This window comes from Gopherus flavomarginatus, chromosome 1 (assembly GCF_025201925.1).
Source record: "Gopherus flavomarginatus isolate rGopFla2 chromosome 1, rGopFla2.mat.asm, whole genome shotgun sequence".
Lineage (NCBI taxonomy): Eukaryota > Metazoa > Chordata > Testudines > Testudinidae > Gopherus > Gopherus flavomarginatus.
Window position 1 is genome coordinate 33,443,497 of NC_066617.1, and position 14,058 is coordinate 33,457,554.

The following is a 14,058-nucleotide window of genomic DNA, read 5'->3' on the forward strand; positions in this document are numbered from 1 at the left end:
GTCAGGGATGCTTCTGCATGCTCTTTTTTTTAATTGAAACACCCCTACAAATAAAAAAATGTGTCTTCAGGTAGGTTTGTTATTTCATGTATTTAATACGTTAAAAAGAGGAGGTTTTAGACATTACTTCAAAAAACACGTTTTAAAATGGTTTATAGTATGTGTTGTTCAGCTTTTGTTACAGGGTCCTGGTTGTTTAGATAAGAGCAGAACAGGGCTCTGCTGCAGCTTCACAGTTTTTACTAAAAAATAAGCAGTGCTAGTCTAAAACCTAGGGGAAAAATTTTTTTGTCACTATACATTACTTTTATAACCCTAGACTGTTTGTGCATGCTCTTTTTTTATTAAAACACCTATACCAAAGGACTGTGCCTTCATTTTGGCATGTCTTTTACCCCTCTTTGTTAAAAAGTGGGGAAAGAAGCAATCTTCTCTCTAATCCAGTGGTTTACAAAATAAGGGAAATATAAACCATCTGTTACTAAAAACCTGGGGTTTTAAGCCTAGGGTGCTTCTGCATAATTTTTTATTACAACACATACAAAAGGGTTGTGTCTTAGGTTTGTCTTTTCGAGTCATTATCCCTTTGCAAAACTTAATGTAACTTTAACATGTGTTTGTTAAAAAGTTTGGGTCAGAAGCAGCCTTCTTATCTCTGATCCACTAACTCACAGAGACTGCTTTGCTAACAGGCGCTTTGCTTCTTTGTCTTTCTATTCCACTGGTTTACAAAATAAGGGGTTTATAAACTGTTTGTTACTAAAAACCTGGGGTGCTTCTGCCTGCTCTTTTTTACTGAAACACTTGTGTCAAGGGGGGGTGTAAATAAAGAAATGTGTCTTCATTTAGGCATGTCTTTTCAAGGGTTTATTCCCTTAAAAGCCTTTCACCTCTCTTTGTTAAAAAGTGGGGAAAGAAGCAATCTTCTTCTTCTCTCTAATCCACTGGCTTACAAAATAAGGGGACTATAAACCGTCTGTTACTAAAAACCTGGGGTTTTAAACCTAGGGTGCTTCTGCATAATTTTTTATTACAACACATACAAAAGGGTTGTGTCTTAAGTTTGTCTTTTCGAGTCATTATCCCTTTGCAAAACTTAATGTAACTTTAACATATGTTTGTTAAAAAGTTTGGGTCAGAAGCAGCCTTCTTATCTCTGATCCACTAACTCACAGAGGCTGCTTTGCTAACAGGCGCTTTGCTTCTTTGTCTTTCTAATCCACTGGTTTACAAAATAAGGGGTTTATAAACTGTCTGTTACTAAAAACCTGGGGTGCTTCTGCCTGCTCTTTTTTATTACAACACAAATGTAAAAGAAATGTGTTTTAGGTTTGTCTTTTTAAGCCATTATCCTTTTGCAAAACTTAATGTAATTTTAACTTGTTTGTTAAAAAGTTTGGGAAAGAAGCAGCCTTCTTATCTCTAATCCACTGACTCACAGAGGCTGCTTTGCTAACAGGCGCTTTGCTGCAGTTTCACCTTATTTTTACTAAAAAATAACCTCTGTTAGTTTAAAACCTAGGGGAAAGCTTTTAAAAATTGTTTGTTACTAAAAGCTTATGGTTTTAACTTTTATAAAAGTCCCTTTGCCTGCTCTTTTTCATTGAAACATTTATGCCAAGGGGGGTAAATAAAGAAATGTGTCTTCATTTAGGCATGTCTTTTCAAGTGTTTATACCTTTACAAGACTTTCACCTCTCTTTGTTAAAAAGTGAGAAAAGAAGCAAACTTCTTCTTCTCTCTAATTCAGTAGTTTACAAAATAATGGGACTATAAACTGTCTGTTACTAAAAACCTGGGGTGCTTCTGCCTGCTCTTTTTTATTACAACACAAATGTAAAAGAAATGTGTTTTAGGGTTGTCTTTTTAAGCCATTATCCCTTTGCAAAACTTAATGTAACTTTAACCTGTGTTTGTTAAAAAGCAGGTAAAAAAGCAAACTCCTCTGTGATCCACTGATTCACAGAGGCTGCTTTGCTAACAGCTTTGCTGCAGCTTCACATTGTTTTTACTAAAAAACAAACAAACCCCTGTTAGTTTAAAACCTAGGGGAAAAACTTTAAAAAATGGTGTGTTACTAAAAGCTTATGAATTTAACTTTTATTAAAAAAAAACCCTGTAAAAGGGCTACATGGCAAAAAAATGCTGGGGGGTCTGTTTCTTTAGATAAGAATAAAACAGTTAAAAGGAAGGGGGGAGGAGGGAGTTGGCTCTTGTTTAAAATCTTGGGACACTAGGATTGGTTCAGGAAAATGAATTCTATGACGCTGTTGTAAAACCACCTCTGATTGGTCCGATCCAAAGGTGGTGATAACAAGCCTGAGAGGGTTTGAACCAGGAAAGCTGCCTCATTTTACAGAAAAACTGCAAAGGTAAAAATTCTCTCTCTCTCTCTGACTCAACCATGTGCTCTTTGCAAAGGGGCTCTCTTTCCCCTTTTCTTGTCTTGTTCTTTCTTTTAACCCACCCTGATTCTGAATGCTTTTCTGTTCATTTTTTCACCCTGTGCTTACTAAACAGACTCTGCCTGCTTCTCTCTCTCTTTCTGATTCCACCATGTGCTCTCTACCTTTGCTCTTTTTTCTTGTCTTGTTCTTTCTTTTAACCTCTTTTTTTCTTCATCTACACTGATATTGCATAGTTTCAATGCTTTTTAATTCACTTTTTTACCCTGTGCTTACCAAACAGGTTCTGCCTTTGTAAATTCTCTTTTAAAACTTAGTTTTTAATCATTTTAAATGCTTTTTCTTAGTACCCCTTTATAGTTTTTGGCCATGTGCTTATTAAACAGGTTTTGCTTTAGTAAATTCCCCTTTTAAACCTAGTTTTTAATGTTTTTAATGCTTTTTTCTTAACCTATTTTGGTATTCAATAGTTTCAATGCCTTTTTATTCACCTTTTTTACCCTGGGCCTCCCAAACAGGTTTTGCCTTTTCCTTTTTCAAGCTAATTATCTATATTATTTAACTTTTTTTTCTTAAACTAGCCCTTCAAAAACAAATATTTCCTTTCTTTTAAGTTCTATCTTTCTGTTCTTTCATAACCAGCCTCTTTTCTTCACTAACTTACATCTCTTCTTTCAAATTTCCTTTTTTTCCTCTAAAGCTTACTCAAACTCTTTTTTTCTCTTAACACTCTCTCACACTTTTTTCAACCTTTTTCCTCTCCATGTACCCAAGCACAAACATACACAACACTTCCCCTAGTCAAACACATACACACACACATTTTTTCAAAATGGCTGTCGGCACCACACTTTGGCGCCAATGTCATTTTTTCTCTCACTCTCTCTCTTTTTGATTCCACCATGTGCTGTCTATCTTTGCCCTTTGCAAAGGGGGCTCTTTTTTTTTTAATTTACACTGGTATTGAATAGCTTCAACGCTTTTTTATCCTGCGCTTACCAAACAGGTTTTGCCTTAGTAAATTCCCTTTATAAACCTAGCTTTCAATATTATTTAACTTTTCTCTTAATCCACCCTGACATTTAATACACTTTTTACATTTATCTCAAAATGTTCTATTCTTTACCATCATCTCTCCTTACTCAAACTCACTAAAAATCTGTCTTCTTTCAAACCAACTAACCCTTTAAAAACAAAAATCTTTCTATTCTTTCATAACCTGCCTTTACCAGCCTCTTTTCTTCAATAACTTGCCTCTCTTCTTTCAAATTTCTTTTTCCTCTAATCCTTACTCAAACTCTCTTTTTTTTCTTCACACTCTTCTTTCAACCTTTTTCTCTTCATATCACCAAGCACAAACATACACAACACTTCCCCTAGTCAAACACATACACGCACACTTTTTTCAAAATGGCCGACGGCACCACACTCTTGCGCCAACGGAAACGGGAGGTGGGAAGGCGGGACATAAGCCCTAAAAGGGGCGTGGAAACCTGTCAAAATTTGTATGGTGATGAATACTGTCGAGCTTATTACTACTTCTCTCTTACCAGGGGATTGACACACGGCGATCGATCCACCGGGGGTTGATTTAGCGGGTCTAGCTCTGCTGTCGACTCTGGTACTCCACTGGAACAAGCAGCATAAGGTAAGTTGACAGGAGAGTTTCTCCCATCGACTCAGCACAGTGTAGACACGTGGTGTAGCCACATAGCTGGAGTTGCGTAACCTAGGTCAACTTAGCTCCATAGTGTAGACCTGCCTACGCTATTATTTAAGAGCAGTTGTAATCAGAACCCCATGTATTCCATGGCCATTGGCCATGGAATTTGCCAGAGAATTCACCCTTACAACAGAAGTGGGTCCATAATCTAAGATTTCATTGACAATACTCTTATGCTTCTAGCTCCTGTGGTTGTGAAGTGATCCAACGTGATCCAAATGGAAACTTTTCTTCCAAACAGCCTGAACCAATAGCTCATATTAGTTTCAATGGAGTGTTAACACTGAATGTAGGAATTGCCATATTGGATCAGATCAGTGATAATCTAGTCCTGTATCATGTCATCAACAGTGGCAAGTAGCAACTTCCTGTGAAGCAGTTGGAAGAGACTCTGCAGCAGGCAGTTATGGGATAGCTGTCAATAGCTATAGATTGCCTTAGCTGCGAAGCAGGAGGTTTTTTATCTTTTCCAATTTAATTTTTAGTAATTGCTATTAAAATGGGATGTTTTTGCCATCCTGTCACTGAGTGGTCACCTGCTCTGGCCCTGGAAGGGTGAAAGCAGCCCTGGAGAGGGCTGCAGCAGAGTAAGTGGGATTAAGAACAGCTGGGGAAGCTGAGTGTGTAGCTGACCACAGCTGTGGCTGACTGAATGAGGGCCCAGCTGGCTAAGAAGCTAAGATAGTCTCTCTTTAGCTTGTGAGAGAGAAGGGCCTGGCTGCCTGAGAGCAATAGGGTGCCTGAGTGGAGCAGGGCTGGGGAAAGGCTAGAGGGGCTGGGGAGCTCCAGCTGGGCTGCAGGCCTTGAGAAGGGCCTCGAGAAGGCACTGGGGCTGCAGAGGCGCAGTCCGGGGGTTAGGCAAGGGCAGCAGGTCCAAACCCCTCTTGCCTATGATGAGTGGCTTTTACACTGCAGTCTGCCCCAGGGAACAGGGGCTAGTTGAATGACTGGCAGTTGCTATAGACTGAGGTGAGTTGGGGGATAGAGAGTTGGGGGTTCCTTGGGGAGGGAAGAGGCAGCACCCCAAGGTAAAGGGACACGGGGGTCAGCGGCAGGTGAGACACCAGCCTGCAGAGAGCACTCCAGGCTGGAAAGAGCTAATTCCCAGGATGTCCAACAGGAGGCACTGTGCTGGTGAGTCGACACCTTGCTACACATCCATATAAATGTCTAATCCCTTTTTGAATCTTGCTAAATTCTTGGCCATCATGATATCTTCTGGCAAGGACTTCCTCAGGCCAATCGTGTTATTTGATTATTTTTTTCTTATCAGTTTGGGTTTTTGCTACCTTTCCAGTTCATTCAACATCCCCTTGTACAATGAAACAGGGTAGATCACCTATGTCAGTGAACTACTGGCCCCTGCAGCCCCTGAATAAAGAAGGTGCAAATTGCCTCCCCGCTCGTTCCTACATGGGTGCAAACATCAATTCAAGAATGAACCCTTAGTTCCTAAGCTTAAAAAAAGAAAAGAAAGATGTAACTAGGCACCAAAGACTCTCATATGCTAACAGGGTCAAAAAGGTGGGTAAGAATCTTGAGTGAAAGGGAATAAGTGGAAAAATCTAAAATCTTTAGTCTTGGAAAAGAAACTATAGCTTGACAGCTGTCTCTCCAGTTGTGGATTTGGAATTTATGAGAAAACAAAACTCCCCTGAGTGGCGGTAGCTATGTCGGTGGGAGAAGCATTCTCGCCTACATAGCAGTGTTCACACTGGCACTTAGGCAGATGTAACTTATGTCTCACAGGGGAGTGGCTTATTCACATCGGATGACATAATTTATACCAGCATAAGCTGTAGTGTGTACATAGTCTTAGGGCAGCCACTGGGATGGAGCAGGCTGTGATGGTGTGCCCTGAAAAAAAGACAGCAACTTGCCTTCAGGAAGAGAGTCCTGAGAGGGATTTAAATGGGAAATAAACCAAGGGAAGCTAGGAAGGGATGAAAGGTCAAACCCATGTAGGAAGAAGTAGATTTAAGTTTATACCTATTGGTTTGGGATTTTGTTGGGAGATTCCAAAGGAGGGCCCTGAGAGTCCTGGGCCTGAAGCTAGGGTGAACCAAGAGAGGTTGTTGGGCAGAAGGCATGAGAAACTCTTGGTAAGAAAAAGTCTGGTGCAGTGAACCTTGGCTGCCTATCCTAGGGTCCCTGGACTGTAACCTGGTGTGATGGAATGGCCTGGGTTCCCTTGCCAGTCACTGGTAAGGTAGCATGAAGCCCTAAGAAGGAGACAAAGATGGTGGAGAGACCTGAGAGTAGGGTGCAATGAGAACAGGGCCCGAGAACTTTTTGTAAGGACATCAGTATCTATTTGTTGGACTCTGTTACCCTGAGGAGTGGACTAAATTGTGTTGGTGGGAAGGCTGAGTTATGAGAAGAGAGACCACTGCAGGGCCAGAGTGACCATTGGCAGGGAGTGTTAAAGAGGAGAGAGCCTGTTATGTTCAGCCATGAGGAGGCACTCTAGCCTGGTCTTCCACAGATCCTTAGAGAGGATGGGGGCCATAGTGATGCCCAGGCTTATTTAGAAAGCAGTACTTGGACATTTTATTTGTAATGTTGATGACTGTGCAGTGATTAGTAAAAGCAGATTCACTTCTCTTCTGCATCAGAGGAAGCTGGTGATGTTTCAAAGAGCCTCCTCTCATTTAATATAAAATGAGTTAGTTACATGAAGCAGTGCTCAAAGAATAAGATGGCTGATTATCACCCAGGCTTGAGGAGAATGGTTACTCTCAGGGAGAAATCAGTTAAATTCAAAACAGATATGCAGGCCCACTCCAAAAAGCTAAGGCTGCCTATGGCTGAAGAGGCTAGTTCCAGAGCAGTGGCCAGTAGGACAGTTTGTTGGCAGCAGAGAAGGTGGGGAGCAGGAGTGGAAGTGCTGAAGCACAAGGCCTCTGTGAAAGGAATACACAGATCTCTACAGGACCTGTGAATTTCAGTTGGTGAATCTCCTGGACAGTCTCTTTGTAGCGGGACTGGGGGGTGGGGGGTGGAGGAATGAAGCCTGCCCTTGGATGGAACAAAACAGAGGAAAGGCTACAAGTCAGGGAGGACTGTCTAGAATTTTTAATATCCTCTGCATGTTCATCCCCCCCCCCCCAGTATATGAGCTGGACTGTGGCTAAGATAGTTAGGTCTGTAAGAGGATATTATTAAAATGTTGTAGTTATTACTTTGAACACAGGGTCTTGGAATTCTGGGTTGATTTAATAAAGTCAACTGTCTGGATGTGAGGAAATTAACACTTTCATTTTTCTAAAAGAAATCAAAAGCCTCACTTCTCTCCTTTCTTCATATCATCTGTACAAAAATTCTTGCAAATGTCTTTTGTGAACAATCTCTTCACTCTATGGGCTGCATTCACTGGGCCTACAGATGACGTTATACACATGGGTAGGAGTGGGATGAGTGGTAGTGAATCAGAGCCAACAAATAGCAACTTTTGTCTCATTCTGGCTTAGGTAGCTTAGAAAAAAAAATGCCAGAAACTCATCTCCTGCATTAGTTTATGCTAGGCAAAAGCTCTGATTACAGCCTCATACCTGCAGTGCTTGTAAACCAATGACCTTCTGTGATTCTATGCAGTTTACAAGCTTTGCAGAAATCTTTGCCCTAGTAGCTCTCCCAAGCCTGAGGAGAAAAGTGTGTTTTGCCAAATGGAACTTTTGACTAACAGTTAGAAATCAGATTGTACTGTGCCTTTACAGGAGAGCCCAAGCAGTGAGAAGAGGGTGGTAAGCATGGTGCAGCAGGCAACTCCCATTGCAGATGAGGGGTGCTGGGAAGCATGACGCCTTCCAACAGTCACAATGTCCTGCAGACCTCTCTGGGGCACCACACTGCCCCAACATGGATCCATAACCTAGCAGTACAACTTAGCCCTAAATTAGTGGTCTGTAATAATTCTCTTACCCCCCAACACACTTGGTGAAGTTGAGTATAGGCTACGTAGTAGTAGTAGTAGTATGGAGGTTAAAACTGAGCCAAACCTTGGAAAATTCTGTTTGGCTTGATAATCACATGCGGGGGAGGAGGAGGGGAAGAAACCTAGAATCTTTCCAGAGCTCAAGAGCCAGATCTGCTGTGAAATAGCAAAAAGCTGGAAGAGCAGTGTGGGTACTGCTGTACAAATTAGCAAGACAAAAAGGAGGAAAGTCTACAAGAACAAAAGAATCTGTTGGGAAGATTATTATAAATTCAGATTACTAAATTATAGGTTCTTAAAATGCTGCTTTCTCCCCTAATTACACTAGCCCTAGGAGCCCAGGAAATGTAATAATCACCGAGTTAGTGTACAAGATGATGTTTGCGCTCCCCTTAGCTATTATTTCTATTTTAAGTAGTGTTTGGATATTTGGAACTCTTTTCCACTATGTAACGAGCTGTTATAGAACGTGTCTCCCATTTCATTGGCTAAATCATCCTGCTAACTTCCAACAGACAAGCTATTCGCTTTGATGTAACTACCATTCACTTTTGTAAAAAAAATCTTTCATATTAGGGAGTTTTCATGTACTGTAGTCAACAGTCACCATCTCCAGAACTTTCAGAGTCTCATCTCTCCCATTTTCTAATGATCAAAGATATTGCTAATTGTAATGAGTAATAATTAAAATCAGTAATGTGTGTGTACTGTAGTGCTTTCAATACAAAAGAATTTCAAAGTGCTTCTATAGCTACAGTATACACAGTACCACCAAAATGTGCCACATCTGGGTTGGAGGGCTGCAGCCAGGCAGAAAGCAATATGGGTGGAAGTTTGGGTCAAAGATAGTCAGGCAAATTACTGTTGGTAATACATATAAGGGCTTCATCTCTGAGGACCAAACTTGCACCACTGAGAACAGAGTTGGGTCCTTCTCTCCCCCTCCTCCTCACTTAATCCTGTAATGAAAATATAATGCTAAATTCTACCCCTTGGTTACACTAGGTGTTATGGAGCACATTCACTGCTAGTGCACCCCCCCATGCTAGGGCACAGTATTGCAGGTGTTCCACCACTCTAGCCCATCTTGTCCTGGCCTATCGCTCTAACCAGACCACCTCTTGGTCCAGTCCCCTTCCAGAGTTAACAGAAAAATTCAAAACAGAAAAAAAAAATAAGGCTAATGGCCTCTATTCCAGCTTAGCTCTCATCTGGGACTCATTCCTGGTTTCTTACTCATTAAGATTGTACTTCCCTTCATGGTCTGGGGGAGAGGTAAAATAATCCAGACCCACCCACTCCTCTGGGTTCCAGCCAAGAGACCCTGTGTTAAGAGCAGTCCCTCACCACTTCCCAGAACTAGTCTTACCTTTTCTCTTCTTGTCAGCATCTCGCATGAATCTACAGACTCTCCTATTCCTGCCCTGGATTTGTGGCTCCTCCCAGCTTCTTTCTAGCTGGCTACTGAGGAACATCCTCAAAGCCATTCACAGCCTCTCTGGCAGCAGCTGGGCTGTATTTTGAACAATCCTTCTACTTTCCCTCCTTACAGAGGTGAAAGTAAGCCGGTACGGGCCAGTACGGAGGACCAGTAAGAAAAGGTGCAGTAGCTACTGGCAAGAAAATGGAGCATTCTCTCCCTCTCTGACTCTGCCTCCTGGCTCCAGCAAAATTGAGGGTCCGGGAGCCCAGCTCTACAAATGTTCGGGGCCTGGTTTCCCTGCTGCCCCCACCTGCTGCACCCCCCCCCCGGCACCTCTGTCATAAACAGATAGTTAAGGGTTAATGTCTCTTTTACCTGTAAAGGGTTAACAAACAGGGAACCAAATACCTAACCAGGGGACCAATCAGGAGACAAGATACTTTCAAATCTCGGTGGAGGGAAGCCTTTGTTTGTGATTTTTGGGTTTGGCTTTGTTCTCTCTGGGATCTGTGAGGGACCGGACGTACTACAGGCTCTAATTTTCTATTCAAGTAGTAAGTGCAAGTAGAAAGGTGGTTTAGTCTTTTTAATTGGTTTTCTTTATTTGCAAATGTGTATCTGGCTGGTAGAGTTCTAATGTGTATTTGGCTGAAAGTATTTTCAATTGTATTTCTGTTGGAGGAGGCTTTTTCTCCAGTGTGTCTAAGCTGACAGACCCTGTAACTTTTACCATCTAAATTGCAGAGATAACTTTTATTTTTTTTTTCTTTTTATTAAAAGTTTTGTTTTTAAGACCTGTTTGATATTTTTCCCCTTGTTGAGGCTCAAGGGAATTGAGTCTGTACTTAACAGGGAAGGGGAAGGGAGGGGGAATCCCTTTGTTTTAGATTCATGGAGCTTGAATCTGTATTGCCTCTGGGGGAGGGAGAAAGGGGAAGGTGGGGGAAGGGACATTCCTCCCTGTTTTAAGATTCAAGGAGTTTGAATCACGGTAGTCTTCCAGGGTAACCCAGGGAGGGAAATCCTAGGAGAGGCACGGGTGAGGGAAAGAGTTTACTTTCCTTGTGTTAAGATCCAGGGGGTCTGGGTCTTGGGGGTCCCCAGGGAAGGTTTTGGGGGGACCAGAGTGTATCAGGCACTGGAATTCCTGACTGGTGGCAGCTTATCAGATCTAAGCAGGTAATTAAGCTTAGAGGAATTCATGCTGGTACCCCAACTTTTGGACTCTAAGGTTCAGACTGGGGAAAGATACTACGACAACCTCCCCTGAGTGTGCCCCGGCCCCCCTTTGCTGCCCCCATGCTCCTCCCTGGGTCCTGGAGCAAAGCATTTGTCTCTCTCGGTCCCCTGCAGCTCCATGCTGCCTGCCTGTATTAACTGCTGCCACAGGATCCTAGTGCCCTCCTCCATTGCTGCCATTCTCCCTCAGACCCTTTCATTTTCCAGTTGGACCCTCCACCTGTACAGCCCCCGCTGCCAGCAGTCACTGCTCTTGCCCCATGCTGGGCAAGGGGCATTTCCAGTGAAGCTACAGTGAGAGGCAGCAGCAGGGGAGGAGGCGCACATGTGATGGCAGCTGCCCCCCCGCCCCCGGCATGGCACCCACCACAGGGGAGGCAAGAGGGATTCCTGGACCTGAAAGGGGCCCTAGGAGAATGTACAGTGACGGAGGGGTGGGAGAGGGTGAGTGTGCTGCTGGGGGGTGGGGAGAAGGGGGTTCCTATCCCAGAGCTTGCTGCTGCCAGCAGGGAGAGGGCTGTGGGGAGTCCTTCTTTCTGGCTCCAGTCCCAGGACGGCCTGCCTGGACCACAAACTCATCCCAAGCCCTGCCCCACCCCACCCCAGAGCCCACACCCCCAGCCAGAGCCCTCATCCCCCTGCACCCCAATTCTCTGTCCTAGCCCTGAGCCTCTCCAACACCCCAAACCCCTTATCTCCAGCTCCAGGCAGAGCCCTCATCCCCCTGCATCCTAACCCTCTGCCTCAGCCCTGAGTCCCCACCCACACCCCAAATCCCTCATCCCCCAGCCTCACCCCACAGCCCCTCACCCCTGCACTCCCTCCCTTCACACCCCCTCTTATCCCCAAACTCCCTCCCAGAACCTGCACCCCCCTCCACACTCCCTCCCATCCCCAAACTCCCTCCCAGAGCCTGCACCCTGCACCCCAGTCCCCTGCCCCAGCCCAGACCTGCACCCCAGACCTCCTCCCCCACCCAAACTCCCTCCCAGAGTCTTGGGCAGGTGGGAAGTGGAATTTGAGGGGGCAGAGTTTGAGCAGGGGCAGGTTCTGGACACCACCAAAATTTCTACAAACCTGCCACCCCTGCTGGCAAGAGCTGGTGTGCCATATCGAGGTGGACTGGCTTCCTGAGGCAGCAATTTAAAGGGCTGGAGCCCAGAGCCCCACTGCCAGAGTCCTGGGGTAGCGGTTGCGGGGCTTGGGTGGCGATTTCAAAAAGGCTGGCTTTACAGTTTTCGCCGCACCAAGCAGTGTGCAGAACTGCCGCCTGAAGATGCTGCGGACAGCTAAACATGAAGCTGCAGCTGTATTGCTGCTGCCGCAGAAACACGCCTGCCGGCTTAAGAGCACACGGACTGCCCCTGCCATCCGCAGGGGCAATTTGGCGCTCTGCTTGGTGGCAAAACAACAGGGACTGCCGCCCCTTGCAGATTGCCGCCCCAAGCACCAGCTTGGAATGCTGGTGCCTGGAGCCAGCCCTGGATTTAAAGGACCCAGGGCTCCTGCCACCGCTACCACCCTGGGTTCTTTAAATCACCGCTGGAGCTCCACTGTCGCTATCCCAGGGCTCCGGGACAACTTAAAGGGCCTAGGCCCTTTAAATAGCCCCCGGAGCCTGCCAGAGCCCTGGGGTAGTGGCAGCAGGGCTCTGGTGGCTATTGAAAGGGTTCGGCGCTCCCACTGCCTCTACCACGCTGGGCCCTTTAAATAGCCCCTGGAGCCTGCCGGAGCCCTAGGGTATCGGCAGCAAGGCTCTGGTGTCTGTTGAAAGGGTTCAGGACTCCCGCTGCCTCTACCACCCTGGGCCCTTTAAATAGCCACCGGAGCCCTGCCACCGCTATCCCAGGGCTCCAGTAGCATGTCTCCAGAGACGTTTTAAAGGGAACTGGAAGGTAGTGGCAGCTGGAGCCTCGGGCCCTGCTGCTGGAGCCCTGGGGCTCCATCGGCAATTTAAAGGGCCTGGGGCTCTGTTGCGGTAGCAGTAGCTAGAACCTCAGGCCCTTTATATCCCCCCATTTAAATTGCTTCTGAACCCCAGGCTCCCAGCCACCTCTGCAGGGGGTGATTTAAAGGGCTTGGGGCTCTCAGCTGCTGCTACCACAACTCTAGCCTGGGCCCTTTAAATCCTGATTTAAAGGGCCTGGGGATTTAAAGGCTCCGCCTCTTCCGGTGGAGGCCACGCCCCTCCTCAGGATTCCAGAGTACCGGCAAGTCCTTTAAGTTACTTTCACCCCTGCCTCCTTAACATGGTATTTCCCCCATTTTCCTCTTTGGAGCTGGGGCTGTAACTTAAGACAGCTGTAAAGCCTTAGTCCTCTTCTCCTTCTACTGGCCCTTTTTCTCCAAGTAGTCTCAGGCTAAAGGGTTCAATAGGCAGGCCGCCTTCTGTTGTTAATGTCTTTCCACTATGAGGGAGGAAGCAGTATATATTCTTGTTCCTTCCTCAGCTCATTCCCAATTGCTTGGGTGGGAGGGGAGACCTGCCCTGACTGCTCTGCAAGGCTCCTGTTCCTGGGCCCTAAAAGGAACAATATTGGGTTGCTCTCCCACAACTACTACTTAGTTGCAGGACTGCTTCCTCTCTAGTCATATCTTATGTCCCAAGTCCTTGCCTACATCAGAGCTCCCAACTCTTAAAGGGTCATGACTATGGGGTGGAGGTGAGCAGACCCTTAGGCCTTATTACCCTTAAGGGGCAGCCTAACTCACCATAGTGGAGTAAATCATGCTAAGGGTGCATTTTTAGCTAAAATAATGTAGGCCAAAAGACCTAACCCCAAGTCACAGTTTATGCCCTCTCATTCTGTGCAAGTAAACAAGTGACCACAAGGATACGGGTACATTGCAAGTTGGATGGGACTTAAAGGCGGGGTTGCAATATTTTGTAACCTCGTTTATAGGCACTTAGACCATACTGTGATGTAGCAATTATTAAGAAATGAGTCAGGCAAATTGTTAATAATGATTGGAAGCTTAATTATGGACACCTGGAATGACACATGGATAATGAGCAGGTATCAACCTTGTTATGGTTATGAGAAAGCTGCATTAAAGTAGATATCTAGTGGTGATTTAAATGTTAATATTAACTATTTCATTCCTCATGTAAGAAAGGAGAGGGAAGATCATCATAAATCTGAACATTTTACTGTGATTTACATCCAATTTTGTTAGCAAGAGTAGGTGGTGCTGGGAGATTATACCACTTCCCAAATCAAAAATGAGCCAAACCAAACCGAGCAGGGTATCTGAGCTCCACTGAGGAGAAGCCAAATCCAAGCAAACTAGAAGAACTCAGAGCCATATTCAAGCTCCCCCCAATCTCGAGGAA

At 45.0% G+C, this 14,058-nt stretch overlaps 1 protein-coding gene across 1 annotated transcript in view; it reads left to right on the forward strand.

The window, feature by feature from the left end:
• The first annotated feature begins 9,384 nt into the window (after positions 1 to 9,384).
• GRAMD4 (GRAM domain containing 4) overlaps positions 9,385 to 14,058 on the forward strand; it is a 175,450-nt gene continuing 170,776 nt past the window's right edge. Inside the window, exon 1 of the mRNA XM_050936216.1 lies at positions 9,385 to 9,388. The gene's annotated coding sequence lies outside the window, so the exon portion shown is untranslated. The remainder of the gene's footprint in view (positions 9,389 to 14,058) is intronic.